At 44.0% G+C, this 11967-nt stretch overlaps 1 protein-coding gene across 13 annotated transcripts in view; it reads left to right on the forward strand.

Moving 5' to 3' along the window:
• foxp1b (forkhead box P1b) overlaps window positions 1–11967 on the forward strand; it is a 179803-nt gene that overhangs the window by 63129 nt on the left and 104707 nt on the right. For 3 of the 13 annotated variants that reach the window (XM_036212111.1, XM_036212110.1, XM_036212112.1), the window contains one exon: window positions 5470–5736. The exons of the other annotated variants lie outside the window; for them this stretch is intronic. The gene's annotated coding sequence lies outside the window, so the exon portion shown is untranslated. The remainder of the gene's footprint in view (window positions 1–5469; window positions 5737–11967) is intronic. 13 annotated transcript variants of the gene reach the window in all.

An 11967-nucleotide genomic window follows, 5' to 3' on the forward strand; every position in this document is an offset into this window, starting at 1 on the left:
GGCAGATCCGGGGGGCAGATCCGAGGGGCAGATCCAAGGGGCAGATCCGAGGGGCCCTGTTGGGGGGCGCTTGCAGCTGCCTCCCTCACAATAAGAAACAAATGTCCAGGCTCAGCGGCCCCGCCTGTAGCTCGGCGGCTCAGACGGGCTGGTTTTCTTCTGCTGTTCTTCTACCTTTCTTTCTTCCGTGTCTCTATCTGTCCATCATCTCCGTCTCTGACTGGGTAGAAATGTGCCGGCTGACTGATGGGCTTCTGTTTGCTCTGTGAAGTTATTTATCAGGGAGTGGGGAGATTGTGTTTGGAGTGGCTTGGCCTCCTTCATGCAGCCGAGCGGCGGTTGGTTCAGCTGCGGGTCACAGTCCGGCCCACCGCCGCCTTTGAGCTGCTGGGGGCTGTTTCAGGCTTACAGATGAGTTGATGAAGCTGATGCAGGGGAAATGTAACATTAAAGAACAAAAAAGTCTTTCTTCTAGGACTCCTGAAGTCCTGTCAAACTCTGGAATTTCTCAAAACAAAATCTGTTGAGGTGTTACAGTCAGACGGGGGGGGTCCTTTTAGCTGGCAGAAGTTGGTGACAGCCTCACCTCAATCCTAAAATCCTCACGTTTCTGATATTTACTCAGTATTATCGGTGTCTGTGGATGAATGGGAGGACGAGTGTGAGGAATGCAGAAGGTCAAGCTGCACGGTTTACTCAGAACAGGCCACCGAATCCTTGGGAAAATACCTGGACACGGACCAAACACGCGTCACGTTCTTAACACACGACCTTAAGACCGTATTCTACCGCTGACTTTATGGTGGTGATACTTCATCAAAAAGATCTTTGTGACGGCAAAATAAGTCAAAGTGTGTCTTTGTTTTTGTTTGTTTTTTATTTTCCAATGAATAAATTTCATTATTTCTGTGATGAGATTGAAATATTTATTTGTTTTGTCCTGTATTTTTACAAGCTGTGCTTAAAATAAGTCAATGTGAAGAATATTATCCACCTTTGATCGTAGTCTAAAGGCCTAAATGTTGGATTCCAGAATGATCCGCGGCGTTGGGCTGGAGCGTTCTACACGCAGCTTACAATGTCTGTTTATGTCACAAGACCTGTTCAGTGTTGCCAGATAGAGTCACAGTTTTCCAGCCCAAAGGTCTTCTAAAAACCACCAGATCCCCCTAAAAAGCCCAAACAGTTGATCAGTGATTAATCATCCATCTTTTATTACTTCCTGTTTTAATTTAAAGTTCAACTTTGAGACATTTTAAATATTAGATTTTTAAAAACAATTTCATGTGAATCTAATTCTTTTTAAGTAGCCTATTAATTATACTTAAAATTTTAAATATTACCTGAGATTACTCAAGAAACTAAGTCCTCCCAAAGACTTACTTACATTCATAAATGAAATGATCTTTTGTTTTTTTTAAAAATCAGCTGTTTTCTCACCTTTCTCAACTTTCTTTCAGATCAAACACTAAATAAAATGAGAGATAAATGTAAAATGCATTACCTATATTCAATGGAAAGTCAAGGCATGTAATACAATGATCTACAGTGTATTATAAAATGAATAAAAACTTGACATTATTACCACATACTGAATAAAAACTAGAGGCAGAGATTAAATCCAGTCTACACAGGACTGCACAATCGGCTGTGAAGCATCACCTCACAGGTAATCCTGGAACTGTACAGGAAGTACATAAAATACAGAGATTTTAATAAAAAATGTGATTAGAATTAGACATATGAAGTGATTAGTGGAAACACACTTATTTAGAGTGGCTCGTGATGACGAGGACAGCAGCACCACTGCCTCACCTGCCTCACCTGCCTCACCTGCATCACCTGCCTCACCTGCCTCACCTGCTTCACCTGCCTCACCTGCTTCACCTGCCTCACCTGCCTCACCTGCCTCACCTGCTTCACCTGCCTCACCTGCTTCACCTGCCTCACCTGAATCACCTGCCTCACCTGCCTCACCTGCCTCACCTGCTTCACCTCCCTCACCTGCCTCACCTGCCTCACCTGCTTCACCTCCCTCACCTGCCTCACCTGCCTCACCTGAATCACCTGAATCACCTGCCTGGACGTCTCAGGTTGAAATGAATCTTAATGAGGACATAAAACAAATAAACAAAAATCTGCCAATAGGGTCAAATAAATGTTTTTTTGTCAGAAATCCTCTAAAATCAAAACTCTAGTCACTAAAACATGTTTTCTCAAACTGAGATTATTTCGCTATTAAAAAACTTTCTTGATTCAACTATTTTTCTTTAAGACAGAAATAAAGATATTTAGTTTTTCCTGAAACAAGAGTCTTCCTTCAGATTTAGCTGTGGCAGAGAGGTAAAGACTTTTTTATTTCTGTTGATGAATGATTGAAGATGTATTTCTTTAGTGTGACCATCCCCAGCTTAACGCCTGCTTCACACTGGACGCGGAGCCGGCGTGGAACGGAGGCCGCTTCCATCCGGCGCCCGTGTTAACCTCTAATGTGGTCCACCCCAGACGCGGGGCGCCGCGGTCCTCTATGGAGGGCTGGCGCCTTGCAGCGGATCGTTTCGCCGTCTAGTCTATTCTGTGCGTGAGCCACGAGCGATCCCCGTCAATTCTAACAGGAAGTTACGTCAAGATACATGAGAAAATCTGGTTTATTTTCCAAATATAGCCAATTTTTCACAATAAAACACCGCGATTGACAAATGCGATCATGTTTTTGTATCTAAACAGGCTAGAGATGAAGATAAACAACCACAACACAAACACACGTCTCTCTGTGTGTCTCAACAACTGATAATTAAAGAAGTGTAGGTCTACGAACTACTCACCTCTTCTTACCAGAAACATGGGGTCATATGTTTAGGTAATTAATTTACACATGATGGAAAAAACTAAAAAAAGCTCCAGCAGAAGCTTCTGCGGTCAGTGTTGTGTTTCAAATGTGTGACTTGACCACAGAAATAGCTGTAAATGTCCACCAGTGAGTGAGATTTTGTAATTCAGTTTAATTACTGAACATCCAGTTTGTTGTTCTATCTAAAGTTTGCTCTCGTAACAATGGCCGGCCTGCTGCAGCTTCGTTCTGATCCGATAATGTCCGTGAGTCTGTGTGTCAGAGGAAGAGTCTACAGCTTGTTTGATGCTGGTGAACTTTGTCAAAAGTTTGTACTGGATTGAAGGTCAGTTTCTGAGAACAGCAGCAGGTTTTCTTGTGAACGTGTTTACAGTCTGGCGAGTGTAAACACTGAACGTGTTCAGGCGGTGAAAACAGCCATCAGGTCTTCTCCTACAGGTCATCTTTCATCTGTTCTCTCCAGCATAACACATGTATGAAGGCTGTTGTGTGCTTATGTCCTCATTTTATCTTTACTTTCTAACCACATTAGATCAGAACGGCAGGAATGTTTCAGTGGAAAACGGTCCGGTGAAGCAGGGAGAGAGAGGCCGACTGCAGGGCAACTCTTACTATTGGTGGCAATAAAAATGAATTAATGAAATGTTGCTCGGGCACGTCTCTGGGTGTAGTGTAGTGTTGAAAAATAAAATTTATGTTTCCAGCTACTAGGCGTGAAGGTGCATTTGGACTTAGTATCATTTAATTAGCAGTGAGATATTAGCATTTCATAGGGCTTTATGCTGGCTGAGGGAATCGTCCGGCCACTGCGCTTTCATTAGCCGGCTCCTCCGTGTAATGAGGGCCGTCATTAGCTGATGGAGCAGTTTTCCTGCTCTACCTTCAAAGGCTTGTGCTTAATCACAAACAAAAAGACTTGTGATGGACTTTTTCTTAAAGAAGACACTTGTTCCAAATCTTACAAGGTCTTTGAAATGACTGTTAACAAAACCACCATGTTCAGAAACATGCTAGCAGGTTTATGGTTCACATCTTGTGAGTGTTTGAAACCGCCTTCTCTGGGGCTCTAGATTCATTTTTAGCTCCGCCCTCATATCTGACCACCTCAATTTGAAGAAAAAAAAACTCCCACTCACTCGTTTTTGATCTATTTTCAAAGTCTTTTCACTAAGTTTATGATATTTTTAGACAAAATCAAAAAGCTGAGTCGTTTTTTGGGGTCGACCAACACCGATGTCAATATTGGCGCCGATTTGACTCTTATCGGTATCTGCCTTTTTTAATCCAACGGCCGATATCGATGGCCTCTGCTCACATCTGATTGGTCGACCACACACAGGCAGAGCCAATCAGAAATTGAAGCAGTTTGCGTTGAGGTTGGTGGAGAAGAGTTTTCTCTGTGATGCGTACATGTTACTCAGAACATTTCCCTGAAATTGTATTCATTGTTTTATCCCAGGGCGTCTTAAAAAAGGATTTTTAATCTCAATAGGAATTTCCAGTTTAAGCAAAGTTTTTAAAACATAATAATTTAACATCTCCTTCTTTGCCATATCACATCAACATTGTGCAGAATATCATAAAAACGTTACCTCGCCACCAAACGCGTCTGTGAATCACCAGATTAAGTTGTGGTGAGTTCAGGGGCAATTGGACATTAAAAAATATGTTTATTTGATTGACTATTCAGAACTGTTATGCCAAATTACCAAACCAAACAAAACAAAAAGAAAGAAGCACATTGCTAAAACACAAGCTTAAATCAGAATTAGCTTTACTAACCTCAGTACAGGAAATTAGCCAAAAAAAGGGCTAGCATGTCGCTAAAATTCTAGCTTAACTCACAACAAGCCCAAAAACCTCAGTAGATTCCAAAATAACCAATAAAGCAGCATTTTGATAAATAAACAGCTTAACTCAATAGTAGCCCCAAAACCTCTTTAGAAGCCAAATTAGCCAAAAACGTTAAAATATTAGCTAAACTCAAAATTAAAAAGCTCAGTAGCAGTGATGTCCTGAACATGCTGAACGTTTTGATACCAAACTTGCATAGTTTGCAGAAAGTGCACGAATATCTGAAGAATTATGTAAAAAAATGTAAAATTTGTATGAAGTTTAAATAATTGTGTAAAATGTCAAAAATGCATAAGTAGAAGTTAAAGCATGAATGTCCTGAACATGATAAATAATTTTAAATACATACATTTGAAAACATTTCCATTTGTTTTGAATGAGGCTTGTGTGAAAGCTGACTCAGCAATAATATCGACTGCAGACATCACAGCATGTCGCACATTTTAACTTATGCTTTTCAAAATGAATATTGGAAACGATTATCGGTCTAAATATCGGCTGTCGGCCACCCAGAATATTGGTATTGAAAAAAATAGTTGTTTTCTAGGACATAGTTTCTGCAGAGCAGCAGGAGTTCATTGGAATCTCTGATTGTGGCTGAGAAGTGGACCGTACCACTGATGCATCAGGGTGGAACAGAGCTGGAGGTCCGCCCAGCGTCTTCTACTCAGAAACTCCAGTTTAAATAGAAAGATCAATGATAATAATGGTTTGGATTATTCTGTGCTTCTCCAGACACTCACGTAATCCCAATGTGTCTCCAGAAATCATCCATACTCAGTGATGGGGGGGACTGATGCAGCCACAGCTGCCCGGGGCAGACTGACAGAGGGGGGGTTCCAGTACTGACCCTCGCCGGGACATTCCTGCACAGGAATCCTCCACCATCAGAAGAACGCCACAAGAACGCAGATAGAAACCAAAATCGGAGAAGGTCTCTGGAAGCGTCAGAAACATTAGACTCACATCAGCGGCTCCAGGGTTTCCAGGAGGCCTTCAGGACGTTGGAGCCAGACGACTTCTGAGGAAGAGTGAGTGGCTCGTAGAAACCTTCAGTCTGAGACGGTTTCAGATGCACTCACAGCCCCGCCGAGGGTTTTTCTGTGCCGTATGGAAGCTTTTCTAAGCCTTATCTGACGCTCGCGCCTCCAAACAGCCTTGAAGTGATTAGTGTTTTATTGATGAGCTCCCAGCGTGGCAAGTGCGGGAATTTGGATCTTTGATCTCCTGGAGTTTGGCAAATAAATCCTGCGAGTGTAGAACTGTCCAGGTATAAACCCCTTCATGCACAGCCGCTGGTGTCATCAGGCTGACGGGCGGCTGGCGCTCCGTCTTCTGCCCTCGCCAAACACACGTTGGTTTGGAGTGTTTTCAGCTCACACGGTGATTACAGATGTTCATTAACACAATTAGGTATTTGTTTTCAACTTGAACCAATCACTTTGATATGCTAATTGCAGTTTAATTTAATTTGAGCTCTGTAATGATGATGCTGTTATTATGGACATAAATGATGCAGTTAAGCTGAGAGTAATCTCATTTGCATACTGTACATGCCAGTAAATTAAGCCCTTTCCTGCACGGCTTCAGCTTTAATTTTCCACTCCTTTTCACACAGCATCCCTCAGCCCCGGCGCCTAATAGCACGCCAGCTTGTTAGATGTGGAGAGCTGCTTCCTCACACAGATCCAGTCACAATATGGAAAACACAAAAGCTCTCATTATAACTCTAAGTGTCGTTTTAAGAAGTCAGTATTAATAAGCCGGAAAGCGTTTGTAGTGATGTACAAAAAGGAGTTTTTCCTTGACCATAATCATCTTCAGAAGTTCTTAATGTGGATGAAAGAAACAGGAAACTATCTGGGTTTGATAATGATGTGTCAGGAAAATGACAACAACTTTTAATCACATTTCATGCTAAATGTCTTTGTGTCGAACACATGAATCCCAACCAGGTGATTGTGTCTTGATGGAACGCTTTGAAATAAAGATGAAGGCTTTTGGTTGGTTTGGAACCAACATGGATTCATCTGACAAAAGATCATTTAAAATATTACCTTCCAGCATAATTACTGAAATAAAATGCTGTGTTTTTCCCCATAATGTTTTTATCAGACAAGCAGACGTCACATGAAGTCACTGCTGCTTTGTGCTGTGGAAACATGGCGTGCTAAAACGCTTTGGATCATGTACCAGAAGCTTGTGTGAGCCAGAAGGTGTTTTAAGGATGCTCACCTGATGGTAGAATCGCCCTTCACTAAGAAAGCTCCTTCATTTGGTTCCATAAAGAATATGATGTTGCTGCCGGCCAATTTTCCCTGTTAGTCTCTAATTGGCTGCATAAATCTCAGCGCTGAGAGTGAGAAATGTTGCTGTGTCACACAGTGTAATCTTCACCCTTATTTACCAATTCATTTAGATTCATTGATGCAGGATTGGTGAGAGGAAATGACAACATAAATCAGGTCTCCAACATAATGACCCTAATCAGTTGGGAATTGCACAAAATGTCATGATGAACTATGTCTGTGTATTAGTGCTGCTGTACGTCGTCATTGTGCTGCTTTATGAGTGGACAGGAGCTGTTCAGCCAAACTGGTTCAAACCGGATGCACATCCATCTCGGGACATCATGTATACTGCGGTGGTATTTTGTTCTGTGCTCTTTATCATCAGCTGATTCTCCCTCCCCCACTGTCCTTTGTGTCAGGGAATCAGGGAAATTATTGCACGCTTTTAAGCTAAGCGTCCCTCGGACCGTGTCAGGGAGTAGCTGGGGGGTCCGTGGGGGGGTCTGACTGGCATTTGCTTTTGTCTGACTGAAGCCTAAGTCACTCCGAGCTTTGGAAGCAGCTGCTGAAGAATGACGGCTGTAATTAAGAAGTCATCCAGATGAAAGAAATGGTGCCGTTTCTGATAAGTGAAGATCATTGAGTCTGTTTGGAAAATCTAAAAGTCACTTAAATCCATCCATAAATCTCAACCCCTCTTTATACCTGTCAGTGTTGCTGGAGCCTATCCCAGCCAGAGAGGGGTAACATTCTTCAAAGCCACCATTAGGGGGGGTTTCTGTACTTCCTGTGTACACGGCGGGTTATCGTGTGAACCTACGGGAGTTTGGAGTTTGGTGAGGTTGCTAGCAGAGCCTGTGTCTGCAGCTATCCAGTAGCCAATGGGAGTCATCCGCTGTAGCTGGACCACTCCCACATCACACCTGAGCTGTAACGCTCGCCGTGTGAACCCAGGGTTAGTCTGTCAGGAATCAGCGCTCTGTCTCCCCCTCTGGTCACTGGGGGAACAGTCACCGACTGCACTACATCTCCCAGCAGCCCCAGCGCACAGTTCCAGGATGCTGCTCAGCTGTCTCCAATCTGACCGTCACACCTGTTACTCACTCAGTGTAAAGTATTGTTCGTGTCATTCTGCATGCATTACTGAGCGTTTCAATCTGATGTTCTGGTTCTGATCCTGATTATTCTCTGATTACCTGCCCTGACCCTCACCTGGACTCTGACACCTCTACTCTCTTCTTGGATGACCCCATGCTAATGACTGACCTCTGCCTGTCTGACCCTGATTTAGCTTTGTGGATTTCATCTGTTTGGTTCCTGTCTGAACTAATCAACCTGCTGCAGGTGGAACCAGCTGTCTGTCCGTTTGAGACACTAACCTTCTAACCTGGGGTTCTAACTTTCTCACTGTGCTAACCGCTGCACCACCATGCAGCCCCTGAGTGGCTTTAGTATGTCATGCTCCGACAAGCAAAGCCTCCCAAACAATCCATAAGAAACAACTATTCCAAAGTCTTTAAAGTGTCAGTAAACACAGAGTTCATTGAGGATAATGGGGTTTCTGTGGGTAACTGCATCTGGTTTTTATATGAGTGGCCCCCGGTGGTGAACGTGACCCGCGGTGGTGCTCGTGACCCCCCGGTGGCGAACGTGGCCCCCGGTGGTGCATGTGGCCCCTGGTGGCGGATGGGAACCCCCAGTGGCGAATGTGGCCCCTGGTGGCGAACGTGAACCCCAGTGGCGAACATGACCCCCAGTGGCGAACGTGACCCCCAGTGGCGAATGTGGCCCCTGGTGGCGAACGTGAACCCCCGGTGGCGAACGTGACCCCCGGTGGCGAACGTGACCCCCGGTGGCGAATGTGGCCCCTGGTGGCGAACAGGAACCCCCGGTGGCGAACGTGACCCCCGGTGGCGAACGTGACCCCCGGTGGTGAACGTGACCCCCCGGTGGCGAACGTGACCCCCGGTGGCGAATGTGGCCCCTGGTGGCGAACAGGAACCCCCGGTGGCGAGCGTGACCCCTGGTGGTGAACATGAACCCCCGGTGGCAAACGTGACCCCCGGTGGCGAATGTGGCCCGTGGTGGTGAACAGGAACCCCCGGTGGTGAACGTGGCCCCAGTGGTGAACGTGACCCCCCGGTGGTGAACGTGACCCGTGGTGTGAACGTGGCCCCCGGTGGCGTTTTCCCCTCTCACTCCCATGTTAATGGGAGGAGCCACACGTCAAGAAGGTTATCAAAGTCAAATCAAGGAGAGGCGGTGGAGAGATGTGTGGTAAAGCTCTCCTAAAACAGGCTCCACACCCCAGAATTATGATTCCATTCATGCACAACCAGATTTAAACTCATTAGACTTCTCTATTTCCTGGGTCTCCATCGGCCCAGCAGCTCTAAAAATACCATGGCCTGCCTTACTTTGGCAGATTCTGTCATTGTCTTTGCTCAGCAGGCTCTTCCACGGAGGAGCTTCACAGACGGGCCCATCCAAAGCAGGAAAAGCGCTTTGTGTTTCTGGAGGAATTGTGAATCCACTCAGAATCTCTCCTGGAGCCTATCTTGTGTTTCCTCTGTTATTATTTTAATTCATCAGTGCGTGGCGTGTGAGGCATAAATCAGTTTGGATGTTTGGATGTCGAGAGCACCCCTCTGCTTGTGGAGGAATAATAGGTTTGGAGCTGAATTTCATGCTAAAGAACCGACATGAGATTCGAATGTGTGTTTGCTTGTTTTAGGTGTTATTCTCATGCAGAGCTTTTTAATTTGGAGACTAAAATGTGTCAGTCGGCGTCTGATATGGCATCAAATTTGGAGAAATACCAACAAGAAATGAATAAACTCTATATTTATATCACAGAAACGAGAAACAAGAATCATCATCGGAGTAACTATGGGAGCATCGACACCACTGTTTATAATATTCACATTTAAAGACTTACTGGATCCTTCTGAACTAAAATATGACAATAAACCCTTTGAATCTTGAATCTTAAAACACCTTTAGAGCAGTTCACAGGTCGTCACTGTAAATGAGAGAAAGTAGAAAGAAAGGTAAATAATCACCAAAGTCTGCCACATAACATACAGACAAGCTTGAAAAAAGAAAACAATTTCTATGGGCTCAAATCTTAAAGTAAATAAAACTGAAAGAATGAAAAACAAATAAAAAATAATAAAGTCCAAATAAACATTACTTTTTAAATTGGTAACAGTTTTAGTTTTTTCTTGTTTTTAAATTCAAATTTTCAATGCTTTTTCAAGTTTTCAATATTAATTTTTCAAATGTTCAATAATTCCTTCAAGTTTTAAATATGTATTTTAAGCTGCTTTCAAATGTTTTTCTCTTTTTTGATCTGTTTTTTTCGTTGACTTTAAGCTGGTCCTGGTTTGACCTCATAAATAACCAAAACAGACACGAGAAGAAATGAAGGAAGTGTTTCCACGCAGGCATCAGACTATGGAGAAACCAATAAAAGTTCAATTATTATATTTAAAAAACTGTGAAAAAACAAATGCTCACATAATATGAATGATAAGGTCAGTGGGAACAGATTGAATTAAAAAAGTGAAAATATTCTTTTTTATTTTCTTGTCACTTTTGGAGTTTGTTTTTTGTCTGCTTCTGTTTCTTTAAGCAGCCAAGGGGGCGGAGTCAGGAAGTGTTGATGGTCACAGAGAACACGAGTATTGTGACATTTGTTGTTGTGTTCTGTCAAATGAAATAAAGGAATAAACTAAACTAAGAGAGATCCTGTGTCTATTGGATGAATTCTGATCAGCTGATGTGAAGCCCCCCCCCCCCCTTAGACTTTAACCTTTTCTACCTTCTCCTTTGTGTTCCTTTCTTCAGCCAACACACTGCAGTCGTGTTTCTGATCTCTCGTGGTTCTTGGTCGGATGTGGTCTCCGTCGTATTTGTTGTCCTGCAGTCTCGTGTCCTTTCGTGGAACCTGCAGACACCCCGACTCCTTCCACAAACGCCGTTACTGAATAATCCAGGGCGGTAAATATTTAACGTGCTTTACAAGCCCTCGGCTGAGCGGCTGTGCAGCGTGTTGGGCTGCAGGAACATGGGGTTGCTGAGCTTCACAGTAATGTTTCCGTGGGTGACAGTCGCTGCCTGTCCGTCATCTTTCATCTGCAGCACCTTCTCTGTAAAGCCCGCCCCTCTTCCCCTCAGCTCCCATGCCAGTCCTGTCTGTTCGGGAGGGAATCTGCTGATCATTCCTAACGTTAGATGGCTCTGCAGGGAGATGTGTTTGTCCATAAACAGAAGCCCCTCTGCTTCTGTTTATTGTCGCCATGACAACCATCACTCCTCAAACAAGCTTCTCTGTTTGCTCTCCTGAGTGGTCTGCAGACGCCTCTCAAGGTCCGGACGGAGCGCGGCGTCCAGCAACGCCGTCCAGCAACGGCGTCCAGCAACGGCGTCCGCTTACTCTGGCTGAGGGTGACGGGATGTGTTAGAGATGTTTTTGTTGTCCTTTGGTGTGATTAGAGACCTTTGGTTGAACTACCTGAAGTTCAGGCGTCTGCAACCTTCAACGCTAAAAGAAGCTTTTGGTCCAGTTTCTTACAGAACCAAACCAGAGTCCGGAGTCACATTTTATCCTTCAGAATGGACCATGTTTATGCTTTAATGTCAATTAAACTAACTTAAATATTACAGTAATTAAATTACAACAGCATAAAACAGTTCTTTTAATTTGACAGCAGCACACACTAGTTCCCTTCAAAATAAAACCCACCTGAGTCGTAAAAGTTCCTCCTGCTGCAGCTTCACTTCAGTTAAAAATGCAACGCAGTCAATCGTGTTTTTATCATCCGGACCTCTTTGTGCCTCTATCATTTTAGTCCTTTTTACTGTCAGGTATAAACAACATTTAGAACAGGGGTCTCAAGCTCAAATCAGCCGGGGGCCGCTGGAGACAGAATCTAGTTGAGGCCGGGCCGCATCAGGATTTTCACAAGA

This window comes from Oryzias melastigma, linkage group LG5 (genome assembly GCF_002922805.2).
Source record: "Oryzias melastigma strain HK-1 linkage group LG5, ASM292280v2, whole genome shotgun sequence".
In the NCBI taxonomy this organism is placed as follows: domain Eukaryota; kingdom Metazoa; phylum Chordata; class Actinopteri; order Beloniformes; family Adrianichthyidae; genus Oryzias; species Oryzias melastigma.